This window comes from Dasypus novemcinctus, chromosome 8 (assembly GCF_030445035.2).
Source record: "Dasypus novemcinctus isolate mDasNov1 chromosome 8, mDasNov1.1.hap2, whole genome shotgun sequence".
NCBI classification, from domain to species: Eukaryota; Metazoa; Chordata; class Mammalia; order Cingulata; family Dasypodidae; genus Dasypus; species Dasypus novemcinctus.
In genome coordinates, this window is record NC_080680.1 from 49,601,940 (window position 1) to 49,616,673 (window position 14,734).

Here is a 14,734-nt window from a genome sequence, read left to right on the forward strand (position 1 = left end):
AAAAACATGTTCAACATCACTAGCAATTAGGGAAATGAAAATCAAAACTACAATGAGATATCATTTTATACCCATAATACTGGTCACTATTAAAAAGTCAGAAAACTATAAATGTTGGAGAGGATGTGGAGAGATAGGAATGCTTATTCACTGCTGGTGGGAATGTAGAATGGTACAGCCACTGTGGAGGACTAGTTGGCAGTTCCTAAGGAAGTTGAATATACACTCGCTATGTGGCCTCGCAATTACCATTACTAGGTATATACCCAGAATAACTGAGAGCAGAGACACAAACAGACACCTGCACACCGATGTCCATAGCGGCATTATTCATGATTGCCAAAAGTTGGAAACAATCCAGATATCCATCAACTGATGAATGGATAAACAAATTGTGGTATATACACACAATGGAATATTATGCAGCAGTAAGAAGAAATGAAGTTGTGAAACGTATGACTACATGGGTGATCCTGGAGGATGTTATGTTGAATGAAGCAAGCCAGGCACAGAAAGACAAATACTATATGACCGTGCTCATATGAACTAAACATACTGTGTAAACCCATGGAGTTAATAATTAGAATACAGGTCACCAGAAAATAGAAAATAGAAGGAGAACAGAGAATGGAAAGCTGTGGGTTAATCTGTGAAGAATTGGTGTAAAAAAAAAAAAGGTTGTAAATCTTTGGAAGTGACTAGAAGTGGTTAAGGCGTATCATGGTGTTTGTAACTAGCAGTGCTATTGTGTGGGCATGAAAAGGAAAGTCTAAGGTCATGTATATTACTAGAAGGAAAGCTAAAAACTGTAACATGAGACTGTATAAGATAGTAAAACCTCATGTAAAACATATATTGCATATATAAGACTGTTTTTATCAAATATAAGTATAAATATACTAGAGAGAGAAAAAGAATAGCAGCTATGTACAGCAGATGAGGCATAAGAGAGAATTTGAGAGCTAATGAGTTTTGTTTATTTGTTTTTTGTTTTCTATTATTATTATTGTAATAATGAAAGTGCTCAGGTAGTAAGGGGGTGATGAATGCGCAAACTTGATTACACCGAATACCTTTGAGTGTACTCCTTGGGTGTATTTATGTTTTATTAATATGTATCAATGAAACTAAAAAAGAAATGATTAAGAAAAAGGAAAAAGAAAAACATTTCTGGAAAGGAAATGAGGCTGCTCTAACCCTTTATCTCCCAGCTGTTGCGATGACTGTAGGTGACAACACAGTCTGCCCTTACTCTGGAAGTAGGCATCCTAGTATGTGGTTTTCTCACCCATGGTCCCATCTGTTCCTTTTCAGACGGCAAGGGAGAGTTAGTTAATGGTAGTTCTGAACACCAGGCAACTTCAGGCTGCTCCACGGTACTGAGGAAGAGTCACCCTTCAGAATCAAAGACTAAGTTCATTGCCCAACCAAAGAGCCCCGAGAGTAATTAAGTGCCATTTGGTTCTAGGCAGTTGGGAGAATCCTCGAGGTTTTCACAAAGCAGCCAACAAACATCAAGAGAGCAGCTCACAAATAGATCCTAGGGGACGGCTCCTGCTGCCTTGAGGCAGGCCTTGTGCCCACACACATCCAGTCAGTATTCCAAGTAAGATAGGACCCAGTGCAAGTTAACTGCTTCCCTGTGGCGTCTCCTCAGGGGGTATTGGCAGTGAGTGTGATACTTAGAATTTCCACTCAAATTCTTCCAAATGCATCTGGGGCTTGATTACCACGTATTACTAGAAGGATTTTGTAAAGCCTGCTTCCTCAAATCTTTCGAGGATGAGAACCTACACAAAGTAATTTTAGATTTACTCAAGGCTTAATGTAGGTATACAGGCAATTCCTCTGAAGTACACTCAGAATTTAGGGGAAAGATCAGGTAAAGGCCAGTGCCTTAGTGGGGAAGGGACATGCATGATGGGGTGCATGTTTCACATGCAGAAGTGCCATACCCTCAGATGACTTATATCTGTGTTGCTGAGGAGACTCCACAAAATAGGCTGGCAGAAAGGTTATCTGTAGTACTGAGTTGGTACTTCAGAAAGAGCTGACTTAAATAATACCATTGCTCTCTGCCAACTTGAAGTGGTAATGCTATGGTAATTGCGATGGATTGGAGCTATGTATCCCAGAAAAACATGTTCTTACTGTGGGTATAAATCCTTGTAAATAGAATATTCAGGTAAGTAGTGGCCCAGGGTGGGACTTAATCCTACTCCTGCAGGCCTTTTAGGGAGGGTCACACAGAGAGAAAAAAGCCACAGAGCAACCAGAAGCTGAAAGTCAATGGAACATGGGAAAGAGGAGATAGGCCAGGAGAGAATGCCATGTGCATTGCCATGTGACAGAGGAGCCAAGAACCGTGGGTTACTGGCAGTCAGTCCCAGACCAGTTTTTGGGAAACACTGCATCTCCTTGATGATGCCTTGATTTGGACTTCTCCTAGCCTCAAAACTGTAAGCCAATAATTGTTGTTTAGGCCAATGTACTGCATGGTATTTGCTTTAGCAAGGAAACTAAAATCATAGCTAACAGGTGATGATCTTCATGGAAACTAGAAAAAGGGGAAATGGAGAGGCATCTTAAGTTTCTATGTCTCTAGCCCTGTCAAAAGAAGAGCGCCCTGTCTAGCTAGTGTGAGTACCCACTTAGCCTTCAGCCTACCTAAATTCTCTCAGGCATTCAAATCTCAAAAAGATTTAAGATCATCTAACTCGCTTGACTCTGGCTCTAAACCATTCACACAACAGTCTCAAAAGATTTGAACTTTTTCTCATAGGTCAGTGAATACACTGAGCAGTCTCAATATTTGGGAGTTATTGATGGATTGAGTTTTAATCATTTAATTAATAATTTCTCATTGCAAGTAAACCCCTTGTTGTTTGATTAGCATGACTCAGTCCTGAGATCCTGAAAATGTCTGCCAATAAAAACTGAGCTTCTGTACCACAAAATGAATGATCCTGTCAGAGGGTAGCTGGTCTGCCTCTTTAACATCTCTGCTCTCTCTGTAAAAGTAGATACTGATGATATGTTCCTAATAGTGTCTGAAGAAAAAGTCAGCCTTGCCTTGGAGGCTGAAGGGCACTCTGATATATATAGCCAAGGTAAGAACCATCAACTAATTTTTTTCCCATCAACTAATTTCTTGATTGCCAATAGATATTAACCAAGACATAATAAGCAAATAACATGTTATAAGGCTAGACATAGTTTTGGAATTTGTGTGTCTGTATGTAATTAAAACTCAGGGGAGTGGATATAGCTCAAGTGATTGAGTGCCTGCTTCCCATGTATTTGTAAATTCCTGGGTTCAATCCCTGGTACCTCCTAAAAACAACAACAAAACCACCCTTAGAACTCTGTTATAGGTAGAGACCTCAAGAGAACACCTTGAAGTAGGTAAGGCATAAAATTTAAGTCATATAGAGCTGTAAGAATTCTTAGGATGATCTGGTTTAATATCATGGTTTTATCAGTTAGGAAATCAAAGTCCTCAGATGGTTATGCAACTCATCCATTTTAACACAATTAATACCATTTGACAAAATTGGTATTAGAATCCAGTTTTCTGGGCACCTGGTTAAATATCCTTTCCATTACTTCTATAATCCTGTTAACTTTCATTGATAAGTCCAGCAAATAACAGGACTTGCCCAGAGAGCTATATGTCATTTTATTAATCTTAGAAATGTAATCTGAAATTCAGCTGTAAAGCAGATTCTATACATAAAAACAAGAAAGATTAATAGACGCTTGAGAAAAAGAAAATGACCACTTTTATTTTTATCTTTATTTCAATCTTTGTTTCTTTTTTGCTTTGATTTCTTGTTTTTTCTTCCTTAATAAGCTCACTTGCCGATTCTATCTTTTAGACAAGTTTTTTCTACCATCACTGTTTTTCTAAGTTCTCTCAATTGTTTATTATCCTTTAGTGCAGAATTATTTGTCCCCAGATTCTTTTTGTTTGTGGATATGAGCACTTGGGTTATTTTAATGATTTCGCCTCTTGGTAAGTTTGTTTGGATTTATGTCAGCAGCATTTCTTTCCCAATTAAACTAAGACACCTCAAGGTTTCCAAGACCATAAGATCAAACTTATTGATGACTTCAATTTTTAAGAGCTGATCTTCTCTTATTACATACAGAGTCTCAGCTCAGTAACAAGGTCTTATTACAAAGAGAAAGCATAAAGTGGCCATTATAATGGATATCATTGTGATGGGTTATTATTATTCACTGAGAGAACTGCAAGTGCTACAGTTTTCCTGGAGTTCTGCCATCACTAATCTATGTTAGAAATGCACTGATTTAGTTGGGTCCAAAATATCCAGTACATGAAAGACACAGTGAATTGTCCCAAAAGAAATTGAAAATAAGAATGCGAATTAAATTCTTGATAATAAACTCAAAGCTTAATGAATAAGGACTAAGATGTAAGAAATCACCCTGAAGATGCAGAATGACTTCCAAAATGAAGGAGGATTCTTACAGAGAGTATTAACACAACTGAAGGGTGGATGACTTAAGACCAAAGGTGTTGTTTAAAAACAAATGTGCAGGAAGGAGCATGATTAAATCCAGCAGTGCTCAGGAAGGACTGGGGTGAGGGCTCCTCAGCAAATGGATGTCAAGTATGATGGACAATGTCCTGAGACTTTTGTGAATCCCCCAGTGGCATAGAATTCTATCAATTTAACCATCTTTAAAATGGAAATTAAAAGTACCAACTTTACAACACTGTTGTAAAATTTAACTGAAATCTTGTATTAAAATGAGAACAAAGCCACATGATCTGAACAAAGGGTATAGATTCACTTTCTAAGTCTGAATTTTTTATACGTTAGTTATGTACCTCTGCCATGATTTCTTTTGCCATTGTACTATATGACTGTACTATTATTTATTTAATAGTTATCTTGAAAACAACTCATTTCTTTACTAAAATAAGTTTAGATAAAAAATATAGTAATATCACTACCATGGCATAAATCCATTGTTACTTTTATAAATAGAATATAACTGTAAAAATACATATAAAATTCTTCATGCTCAGTTCACCTGGAAGCTATCTCATTCTGATGGATTAAAGAGATTTTAAACCTTCCTTACTACCCAAGGTTTTGAGTCCTAGACAAGAACATCACTTGGGAGCTTGTTAGAAACATATAGCCTCAACCCTTCCACTCCAGACCTATTGAATCAGTATATGCATTTTAACAAGATCCTCAATTCATGAGCACTGTTCCAAAAGGCCCCTTTCCTGACCCAAGGACCTATCCCTCCCCAAGTTTAGCCCTCCAGATTTCACCTCCACCTTTAGCCCATCCTCCCTTCCCCTGCAAACAACCTTTTTTCAGTTGCTCTGCTTTGTGTCAGCTGAAATGCTGTATTTATAATTTAAATGCAGTGTAATTTAAATCCTAACCTGGGTAATTTACATACACCACTACCACATCCATAGATTTTATCTCCTACAGTTAGCTTGCATACCATAAGTGATGTGGACATCACATTTGGGAAAACATATCTAGAGTGCCTGCTTTTGTGCTTTTGTTCACCAGCCATTTATAGGTCCTGGGGGTCATTCATAAATAGTCAAAAGTATTGAAGTATTGAATACTTCAGAAGTATGAAATCTGTTAGTGCCAAGAAACATTTCCCAGTGGTTAGGTTATCCTTGTACCAGAAAAGAGCTTCTCAAGCTTTTTTAGTTGATGAACCACTCTAAAGTTTACACTTTTATAATGGTTCTCTGCTCACCAAGCAAATTCAACTTATAATTTGGTGGGAAATGTACCAGTCATGCTCTCTGTGTGACCAGAATATACGTATTCCTAAAAAACAGGGGTTCTTAACCTTTTTTGTTCCATGGACCCCTTTGCCATCAGATGAAAACCACGGACCTTTTACTAAGTCCACACTACACTGTGTATTATTTAATAAGTATATCACACCCACACCAACACATCTCCACAAGAATAATGATTTTTTGAATTTCAATTCAAGCTCACGGACCCCTTATTAAGAACTGCTGCTATAACCAAATAAAATTAACACCCAGATTCGTGTACTAATCTCTGTGAATCTGGTTAATATCCACCTAAAGATTTGAAGATACATTAGGATTGTTGCCAAATTATGTGTCTGAGGCTTTAAGGCATCAGGCATCACTCTAGACCATGGTAAATGAACGAGGAAAATTTCATCTCGTGAAACCTGCTCTAGAGTAATTAGCAGCCAACCTCTCCTGGTGCCGTCTTGACCTCAATTGTGCTTCTCTTACAAATATAAACATCAAATTGAGCTTTTTCTGAGAAGTGACTTCAGCAGGTAATAAATTATAATTCAGAATCTCACACAGAAGTATTATCCTTTTTGAATTTTCAATACCTAGCCTGCCCTAATGTGCTCTGAGACTTCAGCTCACCAAGCATCTAGTTGGGTCATCTAAAAATCCCATATTTACCAGCTCATTCCAACTTTGGTCACTTTATGTAATAGGTCTTCATTGCTTCTGACACCTAAACAAGCTTCCTCTATTTAGTGGTGAATTGTGGGGGCTGGAAGAGCTAAGAAATCCATAGGTACTGCATATGTTCTGTACCTGGGATGGACAGAAACTGAAAAATGTAAATTAGGGTAGAAAAAGTCTTTGAAGTAAAAAATTAGAGAACCAGAGAACTTGGAAACTAGGAGAGAGCTTAGAGATCAGTCATCTTTATCCCTTGGAATGTGGAGGTCCAGAAAAATGAAAATACTGGCCAAGGTCACAGAGCTGGTCATTGAGTAGTGGAGGTAGCATCACAATCAGGCCTGATTTACTCTAGTGCATTCTTCATCACAGCGGTACTTTGGACTGGTTGCTATTAAAGAAAGAAGCGGTGGTGGAGAAACAAAACAGGAGAGAAAAAGAATGTGGTTTTCCCTAGGGAAAAAACCTTCAGAAATTGCCTTTGCTTAATAGATGAATTTATTCCTCCAGCAATATTCACAGCCTCTCTTTTCCTTTCTCAACTGCCTTTGGTTCAGCTGAAGGCTTTGGGACTTTTCTACCATAATTGTGGAACTATTTCCTAACCAGTATTCTGCATTCCTTTTCCATTTATCAAATAATGCCACTGTGTATTGCCTACCTTGAGACTCACTGAACTCTTTTCAGCTCACCACCTCTCTTTAACTGTGTTTGGCTGCACCATTCCATTGTTCCCTATGGCCCTGCTAACAGTTATCTGGAACCTACGTTTCCCATCCCATGGTGTGCCTCACCCTGTCTCTCTGGTGGGGTATGACTGGGACCTCAGAAAAAAAGGAAAGCACATAAAAGCGAAACAAACTGTAGGTTTCACATTAAAATTCAAATTTTCTATAGGATTTTTATGTTGCATAGGAAAAATGAATTCATTCCTTCTGCTCATTTTTTTTTTAATATGACCTAAAATCAGAAAGCCTTTGCATGGCTTAAGTGTATAAATAGTTAAAAACCAAAACCCAGTTTCCATTAGGCACAAACTATCTTACATTCATTTGCATTTGAGGGATTAAACAGGCAAAAATAAAAAATTAAATGACCTACAGGAATTTAAACCTTCCTCTTTCTCAGAACATTCAATGATCTGCAAATAAAGTAGATAAAGCCAATCCTCAAAAGAGACTCTGTTGTACAAAACTCTTAATTTATACTTCATCAACCAAAAACAGATGGCTTAAGTTTTTCCAAAATGACAGAGAAGGAGAAAGATGCAACCACTGCATGATCTCCCATGAAGACCCATTGAAACCTCAGTGGTTGGTGTTGTCCAGTTGATTACTAGGAGAACCATGTGTGGAATAGTGGGAATGGCATCATTCTGATCATGGACCCTTAAGAGATACCTAATGGCACTGGAAAGAGTTTAGAGAATGGCAAGGGGAAAAAAATGCCTAAGAAGAAAAAGCAAAAGAAAGAGGGCAGAATGAAAATAAAATAAAACATTAAAAAAATCAGTATTCCTGCCTAGAAAGATAAAGCTTTGGTGTACTTAAGGACAAAACATCATAATGAGTATAGAGAGCACAGATATTTACTTGATGAACTGTTCTGTGTCTTGCTCAGTGTAAGACTCTATGTTAGATGGTGTGGAATAAACAGAAATGAGTAAGGCCAGATTCATGTCATGGAATTGTATGAGGTTTAGTGTAGTTAATTTTAGATAATAACTTAAATATTAGTAATACAAGCAGATCATGGCATGTGTCTAAGAGATGTATAAATAAAGTATTAGAGCATTTCAGAGCAAAGAGTCAAGTGGAGGGATCAGGGGCATAATGGATAAAGCTGCACCTCATAGGATGAGTACAATCTGCCATGCACACATTAGAGACAATGGCATATGATATAGAGGACCACAGAGAGCAACAGTGCAAGGACAGTGTAATTAGTTAAGGTAAAGTTTTCTGGTAATAAATTCTAAAATCACTGTGACTTAACACAATAGAAGTTTAATTCTTACCCCCATAAAGACAAAAATGGACATTCCTGTTCTACTGAATGCAATGATTGATGGACCAGGCTCTTTCCATCTTTAACACATTGCCTCCAAGGTCACTGTGCTCATCTGCATTAAGCTCTTAAAAGCAGAAAGACCGTGGAGAAGAAATACTTGGGAGGTTTTATTGGCAAGGCCTGAAAGTGAAACAAATCACTTCTGCTTATATTCCACGAACTAGAACTTAGTCACATGGCCATACCTAACTGTATGGGAAACTGGAAAATGTAGTCAAGTGAGAAGAAAAATGTGAGCCCAGGAAGTAGAGAAAATGTGCTGAATGTATAGCTGGCCCTTCTCTTCCACAGGCAGGAAAGTCTATAGGGAGAACTCATTCAACTTGTTTGAAATAGAGGGTAGGAGAAGAGAAATCATTTATGATAAAGCTAAAGAAGTGGGTTGAGAAAAGTTTAACTTTCGATTGATTGATTCTCTTATTCATTTATTCATTCACCCAATATTAATTATCTGCTATATAGCAGGCACTGTACTAGATGTTGATGATTCAATAATGATTGAGTCTATTGGAGAGATAGTTAAGAGAGCGTATATTACAAACACTCTAAGAGCAGTATATGCACAATGCCATAAAAACACAAAAGAGAAACAATAATTCTCATGGGAGAGTCTAGGATTGGAGCTCAGTCAGAAAGAATCTTTTCATGTGAGGATGTGGATACTGAAGATATGCAGTCAGAGGAAACATCATAGTCAAAAGCATAGATAAATGGTAGGACTTGGTGAATTTGTTAACAAAGTCACAGGAAATTTGGAAATTTCCACAGAATCGTAGTTTTCTAGAAACTGGGCTGACCCCAAAAGTTGGAAAAATGTAAATTCAGGACAGAAAGAAAAAACAGCTACAGGAAGTGCTACATTTCATACTGGATCAGTAACTTACAAAATGTTAATCCTTAAGAGGTGGTACATGTTAGTAATATATACACTTACCAGAAGATCAAAGAAGTTGAAAATTTTATAGTGCATTATTAAGAGAGCAGCTAAAGTTTTAAGATGTACATGTCTGGTCTTTTAAAATCAGTTTACTCAAACCCCGGGCCTCCTTGACCCATGTGGAGCTGGCCCACGCAGAGTGCTGATGCACGCAAGAAGTACCGTGCCACGCAGGGATGTCCCCCGCGTAGGGGAGCCCCACGTGCAAGGAGTGCACTGCCCAGCGCGAAAGAAAGTACAGCCTGCCCAGGAATGGCACTGCACACACATAGAGCTGCCACAAGATGAGCTGCAACAAAAAGAGACGCAGATTTCCATGCCGCTGACAACAACAGAAGTGGACAAAGAAGACGCAGCGAATAGACACAGAGAACAGACAACGGGGGGGGCGGGGGGAGGAAGGGGAGAGAAATGAATAAATATATAAATCTTTAAAAAAAAAAAAAAGCATGGCCTTTGCAGTCAGAAAGACTTGGGCTTGAATCCCAAATGCAGTCCTTAATAGATGTGTGGCCTTGGGCAATCGCTGTCTTTTTCTGAGTCTTAGTTTACTCTGTCGGTCAAATTAGGATTTGATATTATAAGCCCCAATTTACCATTTAGGCTTTGTTATCTGTACTTCAGTGACTTAAAAATGATTATTAGATCATGGTTCCAAGGGTTGACAATTTGGGTTGAGGTCAGCTAAACAGTTTTTTCTCTGGTCTCGTCTGTACTCAACTTCTGTGGCTGCATTCACCTGGAGGGCCATCTGAGGCCAGTTGCCCTACAATGGCCTTTTACCTGGTGATTTGTGCTGGCTGTCTGTTGGTGCTGTTGCTGGCTAAAGTGATGGGATGACTGCACCACAGGTCTCCAGCAGGCTAGTTTGGGCTTATTCACATAGTGCAATCTCAAGATTTCCAGGAGCATCAGGATAGGGAAATCCCCAACACTCAAGTACTTTTCAAGCTTCTCCTATGTCATATTGTTGTCCTACTGGCCAAGCTCAGAGTCAGTGTGGAAGTTAACTACCCAAAGGCAAGCATACAGGGAAGCAAAACCAAATGGGAACCATTTCTGCAACAATCTATCAAAACCAATCATATAGTTGTTGTGTAGATTAAAAAGTATAATATGCCTGAATTATTTATCAAATTTACTGACATTTAGTAAGCCTTCAATTAATGGGAATGATGAGGATGATGTATGGACCACTTCCAATATGGCATATCTAATGGTCCTTTATAGTTGAGGAAAGTGTCCTATGGGAGATAGTATATCTGGATTCTAGACTAACTTTGCTGTTTTGAGATCTGGAGTAGGGCATAGGGATGAGAAGGATGATGGACGGTATGGTCACAACAATGGGTAACTTTTTTTTATCAACTGCTCCACTATAATCCTTCTACCATCTATCTTCACATCACATTCCACCCTACTATGCTATTCCTGCATACCCTTTCCTAGCCCAGCTCACCACAACCACTCCCTCCCCACCCAGACCACCACCACAGCACACATGATGTACCATGGAAACCCACAGGCCAGGTCAGAGTTCTTGGGCACTTATATTTTTTAATCTTTGACTATATTTATTAAAATGCTTATGTATGCATGTAGCTGAACAACCAGCTGTTTTAGTCTCCTAGCACTGAAACAAACACCATACCATGAGTTGGCTTAATAACAGGAATTTTCTGACTCACAGTTTCAGAAACTAGAAGACCTCCCTCCTCCTGGGGTTGGTATCTTCTGGCTGGCCAGCAGTCTTCCTCCATAGCTTCTCTTTCCATCTTCCATTCTGCCTATAAAATACTCCAAATCTGATTAAAACCCGACCTGGGGAAGTGGCTGTGGCTCATTCAGTTGGGCTCCCATCGTATGGGAGGCCCTGGGTTCATGTCCTCCTTGTGAAGGCTGGCTTGCCTGCACACCATGGAGAGCCAACTCAGCAAGGTAGACACAACAAAAAAAGGGAGACAAGTTAAAAAAAAACAACACAGAAGAGTGTGCAGCAAATGTACAAAGAGAGCAGACAATAAGCAAGCCACAAGGGGGGAAGGGAAATGAATAAAAATAAATACAGACACACATAAGAATGCACTGTGAATGGACACAGAGAGCAGACAGCAAGCAAGCCACAAAGCGGGGAGGAATAAAAAAACAAAAACAAAAATAAACCCAACCTGATTCAGTAGGGCCACACTTAACCGAGGTAACATCTTGAAGAAATCCTATTTACAATGGGTCCACAGGTATTAGAATGCAGACTAAGGTGGCGGACTTGGCCCAGTGGTTAGGGCACCCATCTACCACATGGGAGGTCCGCGGTTCAAACCCCGGGCCTCCTTGACCCGTGTGGAGCTGGCGCATGAGCAGTGCTGATGCACGCAAGGAGTGCTGTACCACGCAGGCCCCCTGCATGGGGGAGTCCCACATGCAAGGAGTGAGCCCCGTAAGGAGAGCCGCCCAGCGCGAAAGGAAGTGCAGCCTGCCCAGGAATGGTGCCACACACACAGAGAACTGACACAAGATGACGCAACAAAAAGAAACACAGATTCCCATGCCACAGACAACAGAAGAGGACAAAAAAGAAGACACAGCAAATAGACACAGAGAACAGACCACGGGGGGGGTGGGTAGGGGAGAGAAGTAAGTAAGTAAGTAAGTAAATAAATAAAAAAATAAAAAAATAAAAGAATGCAGTCCAAGACCAAGAACGTGTCCAAAATGGGGCACAATTCAACCTACTACCCACTGAAATGGCCTATGCCCTGAGGAAGAATAACCGCATATTACAGCAACTCTAGAGGACGCTGTTTCTGAGTTGATTGATTCAGAGGCTCAATAAATGATGCCAGGGCTCTGAGGTGGCTCTTCTGAGATTCTCTGAGGTGGCAGTTGCATTTCCAACTATCGTGTTCTCATATGACAGCATCTAAAAGCTCCTCACTTCCTGTAGTTTACTTATCAGAGAGATCAATGGCTCTCAAACCTTGCCCCCGCCCCCTATTTCTCATTGACCAGAATGTGTCCACACAATCTCTTCCAAACAGTCAAAGGAAAAGGGGAATAAGATGATCATTGTTGTGGTTAGATTAAATTTATCATGGTTTCTCTCTTAGCGTTAGGATGGGGACTCTATCCCGTAGGTATATTGGTGAAGAATGCACAATTAAATGATCATTTTAAAAAGATTTAAACATGACTTTCATATAGATATGAAAGGAACATGTGTCAAAGATTTTGTTTCACTCATTAATTAAGGAGGGAACCAGAAAAGAAGTTATAACCAGTTTCAAAGAGAAACCAAAGACCAAACAAATATATAAGATCATCATGAATGCTGAAATGAATTTAATAGATGCGAAACTAGCTTCTTTGACAGTGGGAGAGGAAAGTCAATTAACCTCCACCAGACAGTATTTATTTGAATATCTATAGTCGAGAACAATTTGTTTTACTACCGATTTTACTACCACTATTTCTGTCTCTACAGAGTTATAAAATAGCTCAAAGACAAAGAAAGGCACAAATTCCATAAAATCAGATTCTCTGAGAGGGTGTGCTCTAAACAATACGCAATTTTCAGTTGATGACACCTAGTAGTCTTTTGGTCCATTTAAAAGTCTTTCCATTTATCCTTGCAATATGAAAAAAAAATCAAGTTTTCCTAGCAAGGAGTAAAGGGGAAATGGCTATTGGATAGGCAACCACAGTGTCTGCTGCATCACATTGGTGGGAATTAATACGCCACATGACTTTTACACCTCTTTACAGGGATCACTTTGGAGGAGAGTGGTAAACCAAGTGGCACTGGCTGAGTCAGAGAGAGCCTGGGTGACACCTAGAGTGTAAAACCCGAGCCTGCACTGGGGAGGGGAAAATGCTTAGTAAAAGAAATTGTGCACTAGGATTTTTAGGCAGATGTGTCTGTGCCGAGGAGGGCCAGAATTTAATTTTTCTAATGTACATGACCATTCTCTGGCCCCATTTCCAACCACTTCCTTGGCTCTTTCTACATTTAGTGTAAATTGAATTCTAAGAGAATAATACCAGGGATCACATACTGTTCATTTCAATCTGTTGACAGGCCATTTTTCTGTGGTACCCTGCTGGGGGATCTGATAATGAGAGGAGGTGGTGTGAAAATGTGATATCTGATATTCTTATAGCTTTTGTCCCCAATCTGGTGTTTATGGGCTTCTTCATTCCTATGTCTTAATACAGTTTGGGATACTATATTTTTGTATCTTATTTAGTTTAAAAATTAATAAAGCAAATTTTTTTAAGTTCCATACCACACAGTGTGCTTGGCAGCACTGCCGCCTCTGAGCAATCTTGTCCTTTAACAGAAATCTAGTCAGGCTTTTGATAAATGCTACATTTCACATACGAAGTTACGATTTTGTCAGTGGGTAAATTGCTCCTTGGGAAAGACTTGCTCACATTTTAGAGGGGGAAAAGCTTCTTTCACTCTATTACATTGTTACTACTTAATATACCCATTGACTATTTCCAACACCAAAGTCCAATCTTACCTTTGCAAGCACTGCTTTCTCTCCGCCAGTAGTCTCAGACTTCAGCATTCATCAGAATCAAATGGAGGGCTTGTTAAAATGCAGATGGCTGGGCCTCATCACCACAGCTTCTGAGTCAGTAGGTCTGAACCTGCCCAAGAATTCGCATTTCTAATAAGTTCCAGGTTTGAGAACCACTGCCCTAGGCCACATGCCTTCAGGTCTGAACATTTCTGTCCAACAGGTAACTAAAAATCTACATGAGAAAGAAGAGTAAAATGTCCCTGCCCTTACCATTTTATCTTCAGTTATCTGCATCCAATGAAAATATTAATATGAATAATCAACAGCAGCCATCAAAGTCACTGTACTGAAACTACTCTAGGACTTCTTTTGGAAAAATTTTTAAAATTTTTAAATTTCTCTCCCCTCCCCCCACCCAATTGTCTGTTTTCTGTGTCTATTTGCTGCGTGGTCTTCTTTGTCTGCTTCTGTTGTTGTCAGCGGCATGGGCCAAGTTTGTTTCCCCCCTCTAGGGCTTCTTGCTGCACCGTCTAAGTAGCAAAAATAGTACTGAATTGAAGGCCAATGCATCCGCAAGCCTAAATTCTATTTTTGGCTCATACTGGCTGTGTCGCTTTGGCTGACCACTGACCATCTCTGTAAACTTGATCTGTAAACCAAGGTTGTGACCTGTGTTGATGGCTAAGCTCTGTTTCAGCTCTAATCTTCCAAAAACCAGTTCTA

General features: G+C 39.4%; 1 long non-coding RNA gene across 1 annotated transcript in view; it reads right to left on the reverse strand.

Moving 5' to 3' along the window:
• LOC111764283 (uncharacterized) overlaps positions 1-14,112 on the reverse strand; it is a 34,000-nt gene extending 19,888 nt beyond the window's left edge. Inside the window, exons 1-2 of the long non-coding RNA XR_002796933.1 lie at positions 14,009-14,112; positions 11,174-11,272 (exon numbers count right to left, since the gene is read on the reverse strand). This is a non-coding gene — a long non-coding RNA (uncharacterized lncRNA). The remainder of the gene's footprint in view (positions 1-11,173; positions 11,273-14,008) is intronic.
• Between the last annotated feature and the right edge of the window lie 622 nt (positions 14,113-14,734).